Consider the following 19,207-nt stretch of genomic DNA (forward strand, 5'->3'; position numbering starts at 1 on the left):
GGGTAGTGAAAAGCTGCTCTTCCCATTTTACACACAGGGAGATAAAGTTCAGGGTAGATTAAGTGACTTGCCTAAGGTCACACAGGCAGCTTGTAGTAGGGCTGGGAATTGAACCCATCACCTGAGCCCTGGGCCTGGGCTCTATTGACAAGGTAGGCCGGGGTGGGAGGACGCATGGAGAAGTCTGGCAGATAAAGAAAAGGGGGGGGGCACAGAGAAAGGGAACTCAGGAAGGGGTGGATATTGGTGTTGGACTCATGGGCCCTTCTTCAAACTAAATGTCGGGAGTGTCTGAGGTTCACTCATCGCTAGAACTGTTAGGCTTTCAAATGTCACTGTTCTTCCCATGCTGGAGAGAGACATGCAGGCAGACAGGAACAGCTCTCTGCACCACTGCAAGAAAACCCACCTGGAGAGAAAACTTTGGCCCAACTCACAATTGCCTAGCACCTTGCGGTGTCATTTTGCCCACCCAAAGTGGCTGTACAATGTTCCCTTTATGATTCGGTCGGGCTTCCCCGCACTGTGCGTAGGTGTACATGACTGTGCCCAGGGACAGGCACTGGAAAATCAGGTTCCTTGTCTTTTTTCACCACTCCAGGGCAAGCTGCATTAAGGTCAATCCAGAATTATAAAGTGAGGGCAAAGTAATAACCACAGGGCAAAAGCAAGCAACAGTGAGTCAAATTCTAGCTTCAGTTATACCAGGGCAGCCCAGTTCACTTAGATGTGGTGATGTATATGTAACTGAAGGCAGAACTTAGCCTGCTGTGTTGGAATAATGCTATGGACTTTCACGTAGGCAACTGGCATTTCTGCTGGAGGTCAACAGTGTGAAATGTTCATACGTCCCAGTCTCTTGTATGATGGGCCAGCATGGGCTGGGAGTGCAGTGCATGCAGCCCCAGTAAAGCATGTCATACTTTGCAGCTCTCCACAGTAAGTGACTTCTGGGCCAGCAATCACACCCTCATGAGGGAATCTCAGCCAGTCCTCGTTACTCAGAAGAATTGTAGTCCTGATGTGGGCTTGGAGGGCACAGCTAGCTAAAACTGTAAAAAATGGGGTATTCTCTGGTACACAACAGGGATGGGAGGAGATTGCAATACAACAGTCTCAATCTGAATGGTACTTTACACTATATTTCAGCTGCTATCAGCTCTGGGGACTGGAACAGACTACATTTCCCACTTTCTCAGTGGCACATTTTTCTCCATGTCTTTTTAAATTGCCTGGTGCTGTTACACACTCCTCATCACAGCTAGTTCCTTTTCAACAAACTTTGTCAGAAGGGTACGTGCTGGCAAACCAGAGCTGAACACACAGAGCTGAACACACTTGTCGGAGCAAGAATATGAGTGTCAGCCGTTCCAGAGGAAGGCAAGATGCTAGGAAGGCCACCAAATAAGATAACTGAGTACTTGGGGACATCACAAAAGTTGAGAGGGCAAAAAGTACCTTTCTTTAAAATAGTAGTTTATTTTTCAAAGACCCAGGCTTCTCCAGCCTATGCAGCTGTAAGAGGCTCTGCCCCAGATTGAAATCACGATGTGCAATTTTCTGGTGAGTGTGGTGTTTTCTGCCAAACTCCCACAACTCTCTCTCTCTCTTTCTCTCTCTCTCTCGCTTACTAAATTGGAAAGTCTTTAACCAACTTGCACCATTTCTTACTGGGAAATAAAAATCAGCTGCACACTCACCATGGAGCCTACCTTTTTGCAAGGCAGAGACCTTGCAAGCTGCACAGACACTTGGATAAAGGCAGCCAGAGCTAGCAAGATCAGCAGGCTGCTGTTTAAACCCATGTACTTTACTGGCAGAATAATCATGTGTTTCTGATTTACACATAATAATAAGTCCATGAAGCTATGATTAGAAACATGCAGTCTTTGCAAATGCAACAAGGAAATGTGAATGCAGTATGAAGAGTGAGCCAAGCCATTCACATTATCACATGGACACGTTTTCTATGATGGTGTCTTAGCCAGTTTTCTCTTTCTTTATATAAGAGAACTTCATCAGCAGGACAACCCTTTCTGAACATCTTGTCTTACTAACCATAAACGTTAACGGTCTGACACACAAATTATTCAGATATGATATACTATGTAATGTTTATGTCTCATTTTACTTTGTGTCGTTATACCATAAAACCATATTGTAACATATCTCTGCTTGCCTAAGAACTTCATGGTTGTTGCTGTATAGAACCAGAATGTCACAGCAAGGGATAGAACTCAGATCCTCCTTCCACAAGTAAAGGGGCATCTCCATAAGCTACTGGCATCATAGGGCCTATGACACACAGAGTTCCATTTACTAGGGCATAGGTTACATATACACACTAGCTGGCTCATTACAATATATGATAGAATTTTAATACAGATTTACTATTACCAGTAATAACAGATTGCCAATGCTAGCACAATTTAGTTTATTTAATAATTCTGACTCGGGATTTCAGAGGAAAAGAGGCATAAGTTCATAGGTGTTGTGTTTGGAGTAATATAATTTAAGAGTGCAAAGGCAAGTGAGAAATAATAAAAACACTAAGTTATTGAAGAGTTAAATTCAACCACTTGATCAAGAAGGAGTCTTCTTAAAACTTCAGAAGCACTGCACATCCAACATGAAAGGGAGTGACAATACAGCAAAACACCAGATGCAGGCATAACGTTGTCAGAACATCTTTAATTGGTTGATTATACCCTAGGGGCAAGACACTATTGCCTAGCAACTTCTAATTGCTGATTAGCCTTCCCTAGTGGTTGACCCTGATTACTATAACATCTTGCTTTTTATTCCCAGCTAAAGGAGTTATCCTGAAGCTCAAGTGGCTAAAGGCCTACATTTTTAGCACTGAATTTCCCAGGTTTAATTCCTGCTGATGAGCATGGTGTCTGTATGCAAGTGGTCACAGGTTGTTAAAATTGCATCAGGAATCCCTCAGTGAAAGCCTGAATCAGGTGCCCTTCTCCCTTCTATCAGGAAATCCATTAGGGAATGTCAGACCAAATATGCCAACAAACAAAGCCCTAAAATACAACCATACACCCCTCGCTCTATCCTCTCCCTGTCTGTGATGCCCCATACTTTTGTACGTAACATTATGTTTCAAAGTGAGTCCTCTAAGAATAACCTTAAAAATCTGCACTCATGTCATAACTCAAATGTCCTCATTACGAGAATATCTTTGTAGCCACCACTTCATGGTGCTATGTGTAAATTAGAAAGACATTATTACCAACAAAGCTATTCTCTCAACTACATAGACAGTTACAACCTGACATAATCTCTTAAAACCTGAATTGCTTGCAATGAAACTGGGGTTTTTTTCTTTGTGAAGATGTCAAAGAATCTTAATTTCAGTTAATTCTTGCAACCCTACTGAGTTGCCTTTACGAAGGAGCTGGCAATGGTCTTCACAGTATAATGGTTCCAGGAACAACTGGAAATTACATAGATAATATCATATCTTCTTATATCAGTATCATCTCTGAAATGTGAAGCTTTTGCCAAATCCAGGCTACTAAACTGCTCTCTTATTTTTTTAAAAGAAGATTTCCCTGAAAAGTTCTGAAATGCTGGGAAGGCTTGACGTCAGTAGACCAGAAGTCAATGAGAAGGATGCTAATGGACAAAATGTGTGTGACCCCTGAAGAATTATAGTGTTACAGGAGGCATTTCCAAATAAGGAGAACATTTCTTACATCTGTTCTGAATCCTCTGCTTAGTCTCTCTTTGTTCTCAATGAATAAACACTCTTCTGTTAATATTAATCAGGTGTATATATATATATATACTGGGACTTGGTTTAAGATTCAAGCTTGTGCTCCCAAAGATTGCTTTTTACTGCATACTGAGAAAACACCTGGTTAGCTAGAACAGAGTGGACGATAAAGTAAAACCTTGCAGTCTGCTCCTTTTTATGTCTGTACAAAAAATATCACAGGATGGCAAGAGAGGGCCTCAGCCAAAGCTCACTGAAGTCACTAGAAAGATTCCCATTGATGTCAGTAGGTTCTGGATTTGGTTGAGAGAGAGAGAGAGAGAGAGGGCAAATAACCTCTGTATTCTGAGGTCCTCCTTGGTTATCTTTAAATGGCCATTTCAGAATTGTCTTCTTGTTATCTAGGCCAGGTTTTAGCCTTTTGTGCTTTACTATGTAGAAATGTCAAGCTCTATTTTAATTCAGGATTGCAAAAGCTTGAGTGATATTGTAACTTAACTGGAGGTATTTAGTTCATGTGCTGAATGCCTCTGGAATGAGACTGACTGAAGTCTATCTTCCTTTGAGAAAGTAGTACTACCATTTAATTTCAGAGTTGCTGGACAGAACAGCTGCAGATCTATAGGAACATAAGGTAGTTTCCCAAGAAACCTCTTAATTTTATAAAGGACCAGATTTTGAACCATCCCACATGCCATTGCTGAGCAATGACTCCTGTTAGTAGTCCCACTGAAGTCAACGGAACTACTTGTGAGTACTGGTTTACCAGTGGGAATAAGGAATTCTCAACCCGGCCCAAAGTTTTCTGTGATTCATCAGTCCTACACTTTGTTTTTGCTTTTTTTGCTGCATCCAATCCTGCATCTTTATGTTGTCTATTTTGATTGCAAATGTCTTTGGGCAGTGGCACAAAATTGCTCCACTAGAGGATCAGAGCCTCTAACTATATATCAATGTATTTCTAGTGCACAACCACCATGATACCTGGGGGGACAAAAAGAATACAAATGGTCATTACTAACCAAGTGAGGTTCATTGTAAGCTTAGTTTGATGTTACATGAGACCAGGCATCCCCCATTCACACAGAGATAACCGCCATTGTTTGGATACGCAGAGAGAATTTGACATAAACCTTATAATTTCTTGCCTAAAGTTTTTTTAAATGTCCCCTTGACAAAATGACTATTTTTGTAAGCAGAAATTATTTTGGAGGGTTCTTTCCTAGGACTCAGGGCACACTATTTATGATTGGAAAGCCATCTTCTCCCACCTATTCTTACCTGCTACTGACCCAGGACAGAGAGTAAATGACTAGGCAGCTGCTCTAGATGTCTGATCTTTTTCCACCTGCAATAAACTGGAAAAAGAACAACAGCACTAAAATAACATTACAGTGGAACCTATAGTAAAGAACCTAATACAATGCAAATTGCCAACCCATCTAAACTAGGCTCTCTTCTGCTCAGACTATCTTTTGCAGTTCTGTCTCAAAGCATCTCAAAACAGCAGGAAGTCTGGCCCCTCATTCCTTGGATCCAAGCACTCCGGTAGACTGCAATGGAAGTTTTTGGGTGCTCAAAGAATGAGGGGCCGGACTCCGTGTATGCTACAATATCCAGGCAATTCAAGGTTCACATAAAGGTTGCTATGACATCTTGCAGTGATGAGCAGTCACCTGAAAATCAAGTAACTTTGAGTTGTTACACTGAATCCAGCTGAAATGACTCATCATTCGTATTCCCAAAGACATTGTGGGATGGGGACTGGCCGTCCCTCCCACACAGACTTTTTAGGGGAGCTGGTGTAAAATTGGACAAGCCTCAGAATACCCACTTTGTTTTTTAAACAAACAGTTTGCACATGTTGGATTGGGATTGGATTCAGTGTCAGACTTAGGCCCTGAATGGATGTCTCAGTGCTGCTCAATCTTAAGCCTCCATTATGTGGGATTTTGGTGTTTCTTTTATGTGTATTTTAAATGAGATTCACTAAATAAATAATGACTTTGGAGTCTGCCCAGCATCCAGTACAGTGTGTTCCCAGTCTCTAAGGCTGAGGGGGTTGAGATGCCCGCCCAGTTCGCTCCACCATATGTTATGATGAGCTAAATCACTTAATCTTAAGCAATTTCAAAGTGAATGAGGTCAAAACTTCAGAGGTGACCTTAACTCTTCACAAACTATTTGCTGTCACAGATGTTGTGAAGAAAAGATTTTTTCAGAGGAGCAGCCATGACTAGACAGGATTCCTTCAGACATTGAAATGTACTCCCTTCTCCCATTGCAAAAGCTAGACACCTTCCCAGTCCATTCCCACCAGTGACACACCATTAATATGCTCCCCTTAACTTTCCCAGTGCAACAAACTTCATGAGCTCCCATAAGCCCCACCTTGTCTAATGCTTCACCTCTTAGAAGTCCCTATTCCCCTTACTCTGTACAGCTACCCAGTGCTAAACCCCTCACAAGTCTCCCAGTGCCATATCCTGTTCACACCTCTTACAGGTAGCCATGGCCCTAGTTTGACTAAAGCCTTACCTCTCCCAAAGTCCCACAGCCCCTCCTCTACCAGGGCTGTACGCCTCAGCAGCCATGTTTTCCTACTCTGCGAAATGCCACAATTTTCACAGACTGGCCTCCAACATTTCCAAGTGTGCATGTCATGGTATTCACAAGATATGGCCCCTCCTCTACACAGTGCCACACCTCTTGCAAGATACGGCTCTATATAACCTAAGGGTAAGGCATGATATATAGTGGCCATGTCCTGAAGCATAGCCATTTGCTAGGATTTAACTTGATGTTTATTTGTAGAGCATCATCAGTGTGTCTGGCACTATCCAATAGATTGGGGAAGCAGGAGTCCTTAACCTAAACCACTTTCTCTTCTCTTACCTCCCCCGCACACCCATCTATCTTTCTTCCTTCCCAGCCAGTGAGAGAAGTAACTTGGTTAGTCTTTAGGCCAGATTAGCTAATTCAGTGTTTGTTTGCTTGTTTATATTTGTTTGTGTGTCCATGAGTGTGAAGTAACCATTGTGGGCAATCTAAATTGGGGCCATGAGTCTTGTCATTTAGTTGTGGAAGTGCTGAGTTCCATGGCTGTTCTTATCACTTGTGGCAGTGGGTTCTGTAGTCTAGGCCCGGGTCCTGCGGAAGTTCTGCCTCCTGCACTTACGAGCCTCATCTTACTGGTCAGCAGTTTCCATGTTCTAGTGGCTTGTATCCGTCGTGCTGAGGGGTTGGCTTTGGTGGGGAGGGCCAATCCCATTGAGAATCTTTGACAACCACTGCAGCATAGAGCACTAGGGCATTTTGTTCAAGGTGACGTACATTGCCAAACAGACAAACTGCTACATTTTGTGCCAACTGAAGCCTTCTCAGCATGTGTGGCTTCATTGTGTCGCGTTTACGCAAGCCTGAGATCACAAATGTGTCAGTCACCATGGCCAGGTCCATGCCTGACAGTATGGGAGGCAATCTTCTGCCCACTTGCAGAGGGAAGCAGGTATTTTTTACTCTTTGGACTCTTCAGTCCTACAGGATGTTCAAAAGGATCCCCAGGCTGTGGTCTGGCTTAGCAATCTAGGATAGACACCCTTTATAATTGGGGATTTCTTCAAAGTGCTTCCCTCTTCCTGTCTACATCATCTGACTGTTGCCTGGGTCCACCTTATCCAGTGGGTGTTGATTTCTGCTGGGCATGGAGAAAGCTAGAAGACAGTACTGTTTACATTTTGTTGTAAAGGAGATCTAGTGCAGGGTGTTGTCCGACAATGCTGTTTCCCCTTCTCTCCAATGGCTCCATGTATATGTTGAATAATAAGGGGAAGAGGATGGTGCCTTGTGGGAGTCCACTGGGGAGCGCTTTGGGGATGGAGGAACCATTGCTCATAATTATCTGGATTCTGTTTGAGAGGAAGAGCCTGAGTTATTTTCACTACTGCCACTTCTTGGAGGCAGGATATTTGGTGATCAACTCTATCAAATACTGCAGAGAGGTCCATCAGCATGAATATGGATGTGCTCCCCTTGTCTATGAACAAGTGGAGGTCATCCACCAGAGTGTTGCCTCGGTACCATGCCTGGGCTGACGCCTGACTGAGAGGGGCACAGGATATTGGCAGATAACAGAAGATACTGGAGACTGTTTTGCATTAACTTCTTGACTACCTTGCCTAGCAAAGAGAGGTTAGGGCCTGGGTAGTAGTTTGCCAACTTTCTTGGTCTTTAAAATTGAAGGAGTGTTCAACCCAAAAACACGGAACAATTTTTAATTAATTCAGAATGGCTTTCAATTGCTATTTGAGAGCAGTGAGAATGTGACCACGATTACACTGACGATATTACCATTTCTAACAGGGCTGGGCTGTGCAAGCACAGTTTTCTTCAGGGATCAGTTCTTTTTGGCAGCTTCTCTCTGGCTTGTTATGGTATTTGGAAAGGAAGCATGATTAACCTGCTGCTCGGGCTAAAAGGAGGAAGAACTGGTTTCAATGTTCCCTGCAAAGAGGCCACATGAAGAGGAGTTACACAGTCTAATCCCATGAGATTGCATTTCATTTTTCTTTTCCTAGTCTCATGTAGCCAGCCATATTCATCCATTCTTTTATGGTAATCTCTTCCTAGGAAAGTGAAAGGAAATGACTACAGCCAAACTATAAGTCAAGTATGTCATGTTACAGAACAGAAAATAGGAAACATTTTTCTAAATAGAGGGAAATTGCTTTTCACAGCCCCTAAAGCTAAAACAGGGCATTTAGGAAACTAAGTCTCTTATTAATAAAACTATAAAATCTTCCTGTGGGCCACATTCTACCCTCATTTCACACAAAGAAATACTCTCAATGATATCAGTGGGACTTCTGCATATAGATGGAAGGGACAACTTGAAATTGCTGCACCAGAGTATGCAGTACCAGCCAAAGCAGCAGTATTGTATCAACGTTTTTCATGTAACAGCCTACTAATATCACTATAAGCCAGATTTTCTTGTCTTCTAATGGGAGCTCTTGGGATTTATCTCCGGAAGGTGATCCACAGTCATTTTCAATTCAGAAGAGTGAACCACTGTACACATTAATTTATTTGGAACCAGATCTGTTGGCCCCTGCTAAGATGGAATAAGGGGACATTAAGCTAGTCATAAAAGAGCCAGGTTGGAAAGAATGGGGGAATCTTCAGCTAGTGGAAAGGAGTATAGAGGTGGAGAGAGGCATGCTGGCGGGTGAGTGTGGTCGGGGTCAAAGTTCAAAATGTTCGGATAGACCTTTGGCTAGTGGACTGGTGCCTATAGGACCTTTCCAGAGAATATAACTTTACCTTATGTTGGAGGCATCTCAGCCCCCAGAGGATCAGAGCAGTGGAAAGGTGGATTACAGCTGCACTGAGCCCTTTGAACTCATATTACATCAGATGTCACCAGCATCAAGTTTCTCTGATGTCCAGTGCAAGAAATGAAAAGACAAAGTAGCAATCCTGTAACGGGATCCGTTTTGGTGCCTGTAGAAAACCAATCATTCAAAGCAAAGCTCTTTAGATACGGCATACAACAATCCACATCTATACAAATCATAGGCATTTCCTCACCTCTTGTGCACAGCCCTGTTCCAGGCCCTCTGGGGTGCCTGGAATTGCACTGATTGTTAAGAATATAGGAATGATATCACTTCATTGAATTTCAAAGAATGGTCGGCAGATGGGAATGATCAGACAAGGCTGGTAACCATCATGGAGAAAAAACCCGACAAGACTCTCCTGACAGATCACTGAAAGATGAAACTGAGAAGGCACCTTTCTACCTGGCAATGCCTCATAATGGCAGCAAATCTTCACCGACAGTAACCAAGTAACATCCTAGCTCACTTGCATGAATGGGTGATCCCATCACCCCTTTCAGGAACTGAATGAAGGACATCATGCCTTGCTTTTAAATGGCTAAAAGGAAGACTGGGGTTTGTCAGTTTTGGGAAACAGCAGCCTTGATTCTCTGCTGGAAAATAGGCACCCCCATCTGAAAGGTCAAAACAAGCCTTAAAAATAGGTCAGTTGACCTTGGTAGGTTTATGTAAAGAGAAGCGGGAGCTGTGAGGGAGGATGCAAAGAGGAGGAGGGGATGAACCTCCAAAGGTTTGGCTTGGCTCAGCTAAACATCCATAAAAAGTCTTCATGAAGACCTCTCATCGCTACAACACTAATGCCCTTTTACACCACTCTGTAAATGAGGATCAGACCCTTTAATACTCAGACTGTAAGCTCTTTGGGGCAGGGACAGTCTCTTTGGTCTGTCATTGCACAACGCCGAGCACAGTAGGGGCCTGTTCCATGCCTAGGGCTCCTAGGCACAACCGCAATACAACTAAATAATTCCCTGCAGCAATCACAGCTTATAGCAAAACTGGGTTGTTAAAAAACTCCTTTGCCAAATGTCCCCTACCAGGTTCAAATCTAGGATGGGTCGGTCTGTGGACTGAGAGGTCATAAACTCCTGTCACTTCCAATTAGTAACAAGCTTTTTTGCAAAACAACCACATTAGTAAAATAACAACGTGAGAGTTTGGCCTAGCACCAACTAGCTATCTCTTACAGCACCAATCCATATGTAGAAAGAATTTAAAAGATACAATATGAAGGCTGGGGGTTTGGTTAGAGATCTGGATGAATGTTCAGTTCAGTGATTTTATCCAGACTGGTTGCTTGAGGAACAGTGATAATCAGATCCTCATGAATATGGCTTGCTACCCTCGTTTTTATATATTTGTCAGCTTCTTCAATTTTCAATTCCTCCGGTTCCTCTTTCTTCCCCCCATCCCTCTCACCTTGCTATTTTCATCTGCAAGCAGCCAAAGAAAAAGTGTGACGTTCCAATGCACAGGGAGAAAGTTGAGTATGAGCAGAGACAGCAGTTGTGTGATTCTAGCCGGGTCACTTTGCCATTGGTGGTGAGATGGGGAGCTTGCTTCTGTTAAGGAAAGTGATGTGACTGCATTTCAAGGAGGCAGTCCCTCACATATAAAGCTTAGTAAGCACTCAGGAATCGGGTTTGTCAAGAGAGCATTGCTTTATAGTTCACAAGAATTTAGCCCAGAGTCTTCTCAGGCTTCTGGAGGTGCTCAGAGGCTTAACTCAGCCAGTAGGATTGTCACGCTCATATCAACACTATTCCATCTCAGTTGGATAGCCACACAATATATGATAGTCACACAATAATTGTCCTCACACTATTCAGTCAATGCATATCCTCCATATTGTGTGGCCTGTCAATGTTTTCACTTCAAAGAGTACAAGTTTCTAAGTGTACACTTCTAAGAGCCAAATGTTTAAAAGCAGAGACCTGCGTGTGCCCAAAAATACATGCACAGTTGTGTGACCTTCATCTGCGCATGCAACTCCTATGAATGCACGTGCAAATCAGGTGACTGAGCTTGCAAATGGCCACTTAGATTCTTAATGGCCTTTTGCACATGCAAATGTCTGATTTGCTCACACGGTTGTAGTAAATGAGAATCCATACGTAGGCACATACAAGTTGGTCCATAAAGTGGTAATTAAGTGGAATTGCCAAACAGTTTGCAGGTGCAAATAATTCTATGATAAAATCTATATAACTAGCATAGGCCAGAAGCACTGCATCCTTTGCTCCTCGAGGAATGCTTGCTTCACTTTGTAATGACCCCTTGAACAAGGGCAGTGTTGCTAACTCTTGCGGTTTTATTGCAAATCTCACCATATTTGGTGTTTTCCTGAAAGCCCCAGATCCTGGAGCCACTAGAATCTCATGAAATGAGCTTTTTTTTTTTTTTTAAGTAAGTTTCATCCCTCATTGTTGCAGAGGAAATCTTGAAAACATGAAATCTAAAGGCTCCACAACCAGAAGGCAAATAAAAAGAACCCAACATTTATTATATTTTTTAAAAATAGGATTTTTGGGGCCTGACCTATGATTTTTGAATGCTTGTGATTGGTGAAAGTGTGAGGCTGACAAGTTCTGACAATATCCTAGTGAGTAATGCCCCCTTGGGACAGGGTATGTGACAGGATAAAGAAGAGACTCTGGCCAATTATCTCTAAATCCTTCATAACTGTGAATACCTCTGTCAAGCTCCTTCCAACCCTTCTTCCCAGGAAGTGGAGAGCCACATTAAATTGGAAAATAATAACATCAAACAAGGTGACTTTATCTAAACTGCTATTGTATCCATTACTGTTTGAATCCATTAGCACCATCTAGTGGTCTAAGAAAGTAGCTTGCAAAAAGAAACAGAACCTAAAATGGCTGCTGCTTCTTGAGTAACACATGCCACGCATCTGTGTGTTTTACCATATACAAAGAGCAAACTGGTACTTTTAATCTGTGTATTTTATTTAGGTTAAAGAAACCAAAGTAAGAAGGAACAAATGCAGTGTTGACAAGCCCTAGCATTCAAATGTCACGAGGCAGGCTGCCAAATATCATGAGCTTGGCTTAAGAACCATAGATTCTTTAAAAATAATAAATTTGGGGTTCTTTTTGTTTGCCTTCTCGTTTTTGAGTCTTTAGGGTGAACTCTGATCATGTTTCAAAGCTTTTCTCCACAACCATGAGGGCTGGGAATTTACTTACGTTTTTTAAATGAATCTCATGGACTCACTTGAAGCTGGGGCATTAAGAGGAACACAAAATGTTCCGAGACTTGCGGAAAACAACAGGAGAGATGGCAATACTGCAGGTGGAATGCTTCCATGAGCTAGAGTGTGTGGTGTGTGTTTGACTCCCTCTCTTAGATTAGCCATATTTAGGAAGTGAACCGCTCTTTCCAAAACAGAAGAGCTCCCAGCAAACAGGTAGGCAGCCGTCTTCCATTTAAAGATGTGGCACCTGATAACATCTCCCAGGGTTACATAGCTACTTGCACCACAAAAATAAACAAGAAGAAGACTAAAAGGGGTGATGGGAGAAAGAGCTTGCTTGTTGGTCAGTGTTTGCAACTATTTCCTGGGTCAACTCTTGCTTCCTTAGAAGATGGTGACAAAACTCCCTTTGACTTTAATTTGCCCATGTATAACTGCAGCTAAACTGTGTAAATATGCTGCCTTATTTCAATCACTCTGGAATGGAACTGGCAATATGTTTAGTATTCATTTAACCAATAACATTCATTTAACAGCACATTTTTCTAACAGTTTCAGTGAGTAAGATTTGATTTCTTCGTGAACGGATGAACAGTGCAAGCTGTTTGTGAGGTAGTAGTGAGGGCAGATCCTGATATGCTGCCCTGCTGAATGGGAAGCAGTCACACTGTTCCCATGGATGATGAAGGCTGGTCAAGTTTGGTGAAGAATGGATCTTAATAGTGTCAGAAGTTTGCTTCATAGATGCACCTAAAATATGGGTGTTTAGTTGAAGTTTATCCTTGTTATCAAGCTTATTCATCAGCTTGTCACACAGTCTCTTCCACACTGCCCCCAAGCATGATTTGACATCCCTGAAATCATCTAAAAGTCTCCTACCCTCTCCACCTTTCCCTCTTAAAAATCCATATTTATTGTGTTGCCTCAGGAGAATGTACCTGATTTGTTGTTCCCCTACCCCTAGCATCTGTCTACTTGTCTGTCCTTAGTATGTTTGCTCCTCAGAGCAAGGACTATGCTGCAGTACTTAGCAGATTGTCAGCACCACCATCAACAAACAAAATAAACAATAACCCTATGGGGATGTGAAGTAAGGCTAGATATGTCAGGAAGCCAGGCACTCTTCAAGTTTTCGAGTAGCTCCTGCTTCTGCTCAAGCTGGAAATACCTGGGGAACAGCCTTGCTTGTAGGATTTTGACATTCCCATTTATGGACAGACCTAAGAAATGCACTGGCATGCAAAAACATAAAATAACCAGAAAGGAAGTTAACCAACACTCTGAACGTAAAACCAGGTTTGGCTTGGCTGGGTTTTGGATAAAGGCCTGAGAGGATTGGAGGGAAGGGGCAGTATTGGCTCATTCCACCCTAATCATGCTGTGAAGGCAAAGGAGGAAGACCCTCCTGAGCAGAATGGATGGGTTGCACCAGCCATTCCACTTCTGATGGCATAGGCCCAGATTTTTAAAGACATTTAAGTGTTGCTGCATTCAATGTTGCATCACTTAACTGATTTAGGATCCGAAATCTCATTTTCAAAAGGGATTTCAATGGAATTTTGGCTCCTAACTGCCTAAATCCCTTTTGAAAATGAGATTTGGGCTCCTAAATCAGTTAGGCACTGCAACAGTGAGCTCAGCAATGCCTAAATACCTTGAAAAATCTTGGCCATAGCTCTCTTCAGCAGTAACACTGGCTTTGGAAGATCAACGGCAACGATTTCACACAAAGCCTTTAACCAACGGTCAAAATGAGTTTTAGTTCTGTTCACCAAAGATGTTATTGCTCTCTGCAAGGTCTGTGACTTTCCACAAGCCTATCTCGACTACAGATACTCTAGGATCAAATCACACTTCAGCTTCTGTTATAATCCATGAGGTGGAGACATTGATAGCTTAGCTTGGACATTACTGTCACAAGTTGTAGTCTGGAAGGCAACTGTCAAAGGAAGAATGAATGGGAGAAGAGGAGACACTGTTGCTACAGTAGTTACAAAGGGAGATCATGACTGGCTATTTGCCAGGGTTTGTCATTTTCATGTTCTTGACCCAGGAATCTTTGACTTTTGAGGCTTCAACCAACAAAGTAACAGTTTTTAAAAAGTGACAATTTACTGTTATGTACCATGGGATCTCAGCTTCATTTTTAATTAATTTCCCAATCCAAGAAATCCATTCATCACAATTATGGAATGCCTGAAAAATCACTGAGGAACTACAAAGGGCAGGTAAAGCAAATGCATTTAAAACAGTTACAGATGAGCTGATAAGAGGCTCAAAAGAAATAGTTAAATTTGTGTGCAGGTAATTCAGCCACAGTATCTGGAATGTATAAACATTGAACTTTTTTTTTTAACCCTGGCCTTAAAATTTGATCCAAGTCTGGGAGTTAAAAAGTCCCATTTTGTGTAATCAGGTTCTGGTTGAACATGATTGCTGAATTATTTTAAATTGAAGACACATGTCTGGAAGTTGAGCTTTGTGTATTATTCCAGGATGGTGTCCATTAGGTCTTATCCACCGGGGCTATCTTCATTCCTTATGCATCAGGATTAGCAAATGGTGAATCATGAATATGGAGACAGTGAAAAAAATGTGGTACTAGTTAAAGGGTGATTTTAGAAATTATCTTTCATGCATTATTCAAAACTTTTTGGTCTCCCCTGCCTAGAGCCCCAGCGGCTGTTTAAAAGTGTTATTTTAAAACACAATCATACAAGGCATTTGCAAATCTATGGCATTCCTTCATTTTTTGGTCTTGAATTTAGCATTGAACCAACATTCGCTTTAACCCCTCATCAGTCCTAAAGCATTTGCAAAAATCTTAGTTGATCATCTAATGGTTGCATTGCCATATGCTGTCCTCTTATAATATATCTGTCCCTGAACCCCACGTTTTTTATGCTGCACCTTTTACAGGCAGATGGACCATTACATAAACTGAAACACATTTTCATGAATGCTCCCTATGGTATGAGAGTATCTTCCTGTAAGCAGAATGGGGAGAGAACTGTAAAGCAGAGCTGAGTAGTTCCCTACCCATATGGCAAATGAGAGCATGTCCTTATACCATACTACTGTAAACAATGTTATAAATCAAGTCACTGAGTCTTGATAGTGAGACATGTAACCATGAGCCTTATTTATCATGTCTGTACTTCTGAATATTCGCACAGCATTGCCTCAACTCCCAAGGTCCTAGGCTGGATTCTCTTTGGGTTTGGAACTGAGGCCCCCCTTGCATCCATTTGCCTCAGCATGATCACCCACCTGCATTGTGGGGCACCTCCCTTTTCTTGTGTGCACCCACAAAATGGGCTGCTGCAGAGGACAGCTGGTCATAATATTTTGGACACAAAGGATTTTCCTTAAGGAAAAAAAATGGCCTTTTTTTCCAAAAGTGAAACTCACTGAAGGAGCATTGAAATTTTCCAGTTTTTGCAAAAAATTTCCCGTGCCTTTTTAATGGAGGTTTAAAATTATCAACATTGTTTATCAAAATCATTTTGGAAGTTATTTTTGTCGTTGTTTACCAAAAAACTGGTTTTCAGTGCACAAAAATGTCAGTAACTGTTTGGAGGGAAAAAAAAAGCAATTTTGATTGCGGGGCGGAGGGATAGCTCAGTGGTTTGAGCATTGGCCTGCTAAACCCAGGGTTGTGAGCTCAATCCTTGAGGGGGCCATTTGGGGATTGGTTCTGCTTTGAGCAGGAGGTTGGACTAGATGACCTCCTGAGGTCCCTAATAATCTATGATACAAATATTGTGAAAAGTAAAAAACAGGTCCATTTGAACCTCATGAAATTGAAACAACTTCAACATGAACTTCCTCAGTTTCGATCAGCTCTGCTCCAGAGCTTGACTGAACTGCACATGGAAGTTTGCAGATTCCCTCATTATCAGAGCTCATCACACTGGTCCCTGATCATGGCAACTCTCCTGCACTTCAAACCTTCCGCTCCCCCTTCCCCAGTCAGGCAGATTTCTTCCTAAAGGAATAAAACAGCTGGAAAGTAAATCTATGTCTCATGCAAAGGTCTGTCTTAAATATCATTGTTTACAAGCATCATTTTCCAAAAATCTCTCACTCTCTTAATTAACACACCACCTATTGTTTTGTACAGATCAAAGATAGAATTGGCAGCTGACATGTCTGAGGTGATTCAGGAAATATGCATAATAGTCACAATTAGGATGTGTAATAGACTTACTATGAATCAGAAAATCCCACAAGCAAGACATAACATCCCTTAAAAATCATACTACACTATTGTACAATAATGGTCCTAAACCCTACAGGTTACAATAGTGTTCCACTGGTTTTGGTCCATTACTGTGGGGTTTCTTAGGGGATTTTCATTAAAATAGATAGTTATACTGAGTTGTGTTTTGCTAATGCCTTGCTAAGAAACACACAGCACAGAGTTGTGAAAGGTCACATGGTGAGAATCACTTCCCCCCGCCATGTAGAAATGGACAATTCACAGTATGGTTGGAAATGACATCTTGAATTAAAATTTCCTTTTACAAGCATATTCTGATAGTGACTATAGAGCTAGAAAGATAGTGACACCAACAGAATTTAGGTTGTACATGTCTTACAGCAGAGACTGTGGAACAAATTCTCTCATCAGATCCCACTTATTGGGAAGCATGAGTAAAGATATCTAGACTATCCCTGACAGCTGTTTGTCTAACCTGTTCTTAATACTAATAATACCAAGCTCTTTTCAGCCAGCCATCACAAAGGGCTCTACAAAGAAGGTTAGTATCGTTATCCCCATTTTACAGCTGAGACTGTAAATTTCAGTTTCAATTTACCTTTAACAATTTTAACATCCAGTGGCTGTCGTCTTACTAACAAGTGACATCACTTCATAGGGTGGCCACTCACACGATCCCAAAATACTGGACATACTTCTGGGAATAGTTTGGGCCCACCGTCACTGGTGTGATCTTGCCCCAGCTGGCATGATCTCAACTCACAGGGTATATACGAGATCATGCCACACAGAGGACGCCATTTTGAAGAGTACACCACTCCGCTCCGCCAGCGTCACCTCACACAAAATGGCATCCCCTGTCCGATACTGGACAAAACTACATCTCATTTTGTCTCAGTACCAGACAAATGAGAACTATCTGGTTTAAAACTGCACAGATGGCCTGCCTACTTTGTGAGCTCATCAATGCAATGCATGCATCTTTTCTTTAGCTGGAGCAGAATGGTAGGTGAGGGATGGGCTAATCAAAGGCATGTAAGGGAGTTACAGCCCCAAATCCCATTACAAGTCAATGGGATTTAGGCTCTTAGTCCCTTATGCCCCTTTAAAAATCTTAGCCAAGGTCATTGTGACCTAGCTGACTTTGGTTCTGATTATCTCCCAGGCATGAAGAATGCTTGAAGCTGAACAGAATATTGGCAAACGTTTTATTATCCCTCCTTGCATTTGTCTGTAATGATCCTCATTGCTGAACAAGCTGTTGTTTCTTGATTGCTGGTAACCAGACAGACTGCCAGCAAATGTAGACTTTAGAGGGCCAGATTCTCTGCTGTGCCCAGCATAAAGCAGAACAGGGCAGGGGAAGAGTTTCTGCTCCCCAGTTCTCCCCCATCTTAGTGTTCCGTTTACAGTAGCCGCAGAAACCCTAGGCCAACTGGGAACTGCCAGAGTGCATTTGGCTTCAGCCACTTCCCCCTGCCAGCCCCTACCATGCCCTCCCCCATGCAAGTGTCTGTGAATAGGGAAGCATAGGAGCTGACTCTACGCCTGCTGGGAACTGCCCCCCATGCCAGGGGTATCCCAAGCGTGTGGCGATCCAGCTGGATTAGGGTAACTCTGCAGCTCTCTCAGGCAGGGGCGGAGCCCAAAAGGCACAACTGAGACCTAAGTGAACCCAAAGAGATACACCCTCCCACGACAACTGCAGGAGAGCAAACTCCCATCTGCAGGAGAGCAAAAGATGCCATTTGCCAGGAAAATGCTTCCTATTATTATATATCAAATAAACACGTCCCCCATGAAGAGGATCAGGCTGCTATCACTTCACTTACCCTCCTGGCTTCTGAACTAGTATCTTTAGTGTAGGAACTCACTGGTTGCCACCAGTTAGCATGTGCTCTACTATCACACACTGCTCCTACTTGCTATTCTGTCTCTTTCTGAAGGAAATAGGTGTGAGGAGATAGTCCACTAACAGGAGGCGAGAGTGAGAGAATGAAACAAGGGTGGGGCAGGGGGGGGGAAGAAATATTAAGCAAACAAGAAAAGTAGGCACTGAAGGAGCCTAAGCAGAATTTGACAGGCACTTGCTTACTACACCACTTACATATTAATAGAAACAATAAGCAATACCCTGTGAGAATGTGAGACTTCAATAGTAAATTTCAAATGACTGGTTATTTTAAAAAAGCATCTCATTGGATCATTCCATCTTTGCCTAATCAGAACAGTGCATACTTTATATGTTACAAACTGCTGTCTCAACTATTTGAGGGTTGTCACTGGCTGCTATGTTTTTTTAGAAGACCACTTTGGTGTTGGGAATCGAGCTGTGTGAAAAGTCCCAGCTTGAGAGAGACAAGGTGAGTGAGGTAATATCTTTTATTGGATCAGCTTCTGTTAGGGAGATAGATAAGCTTTCAAAAGCTTCTCTCTCTCTCTCTCACCATCAGAAGTTGGTCCAATAAAAGATATTACCTCATCCACCTTGTCTCCCTAATATCCTAGGAGCAACTTGGCTACAACTACACTGCATACAAGTGCCATCATTTTGTGAAGAGTGAAACATTTTTACCATCTGGCCTCTGACGTTTCGCTGAGCTGTGTGAAAACAAAAGGCAGCTAGGGAAAAATCCACCCAACAA

This window comes from Mauremys reevesii, linkage group 2 (genome assembly GCF_016161935.1).
Source record: "Mauremys reevesii isolate NIE-2019 linkage group 2, ASM1616193v1, whole genome shotgun sequence".
NCBI classification, from domain to species: domain Eukaryota; kingdom Metazoa; phylum Chordata; order Testudines; family Geoemydidae; genus Mauremys; species Mauremys reevesii.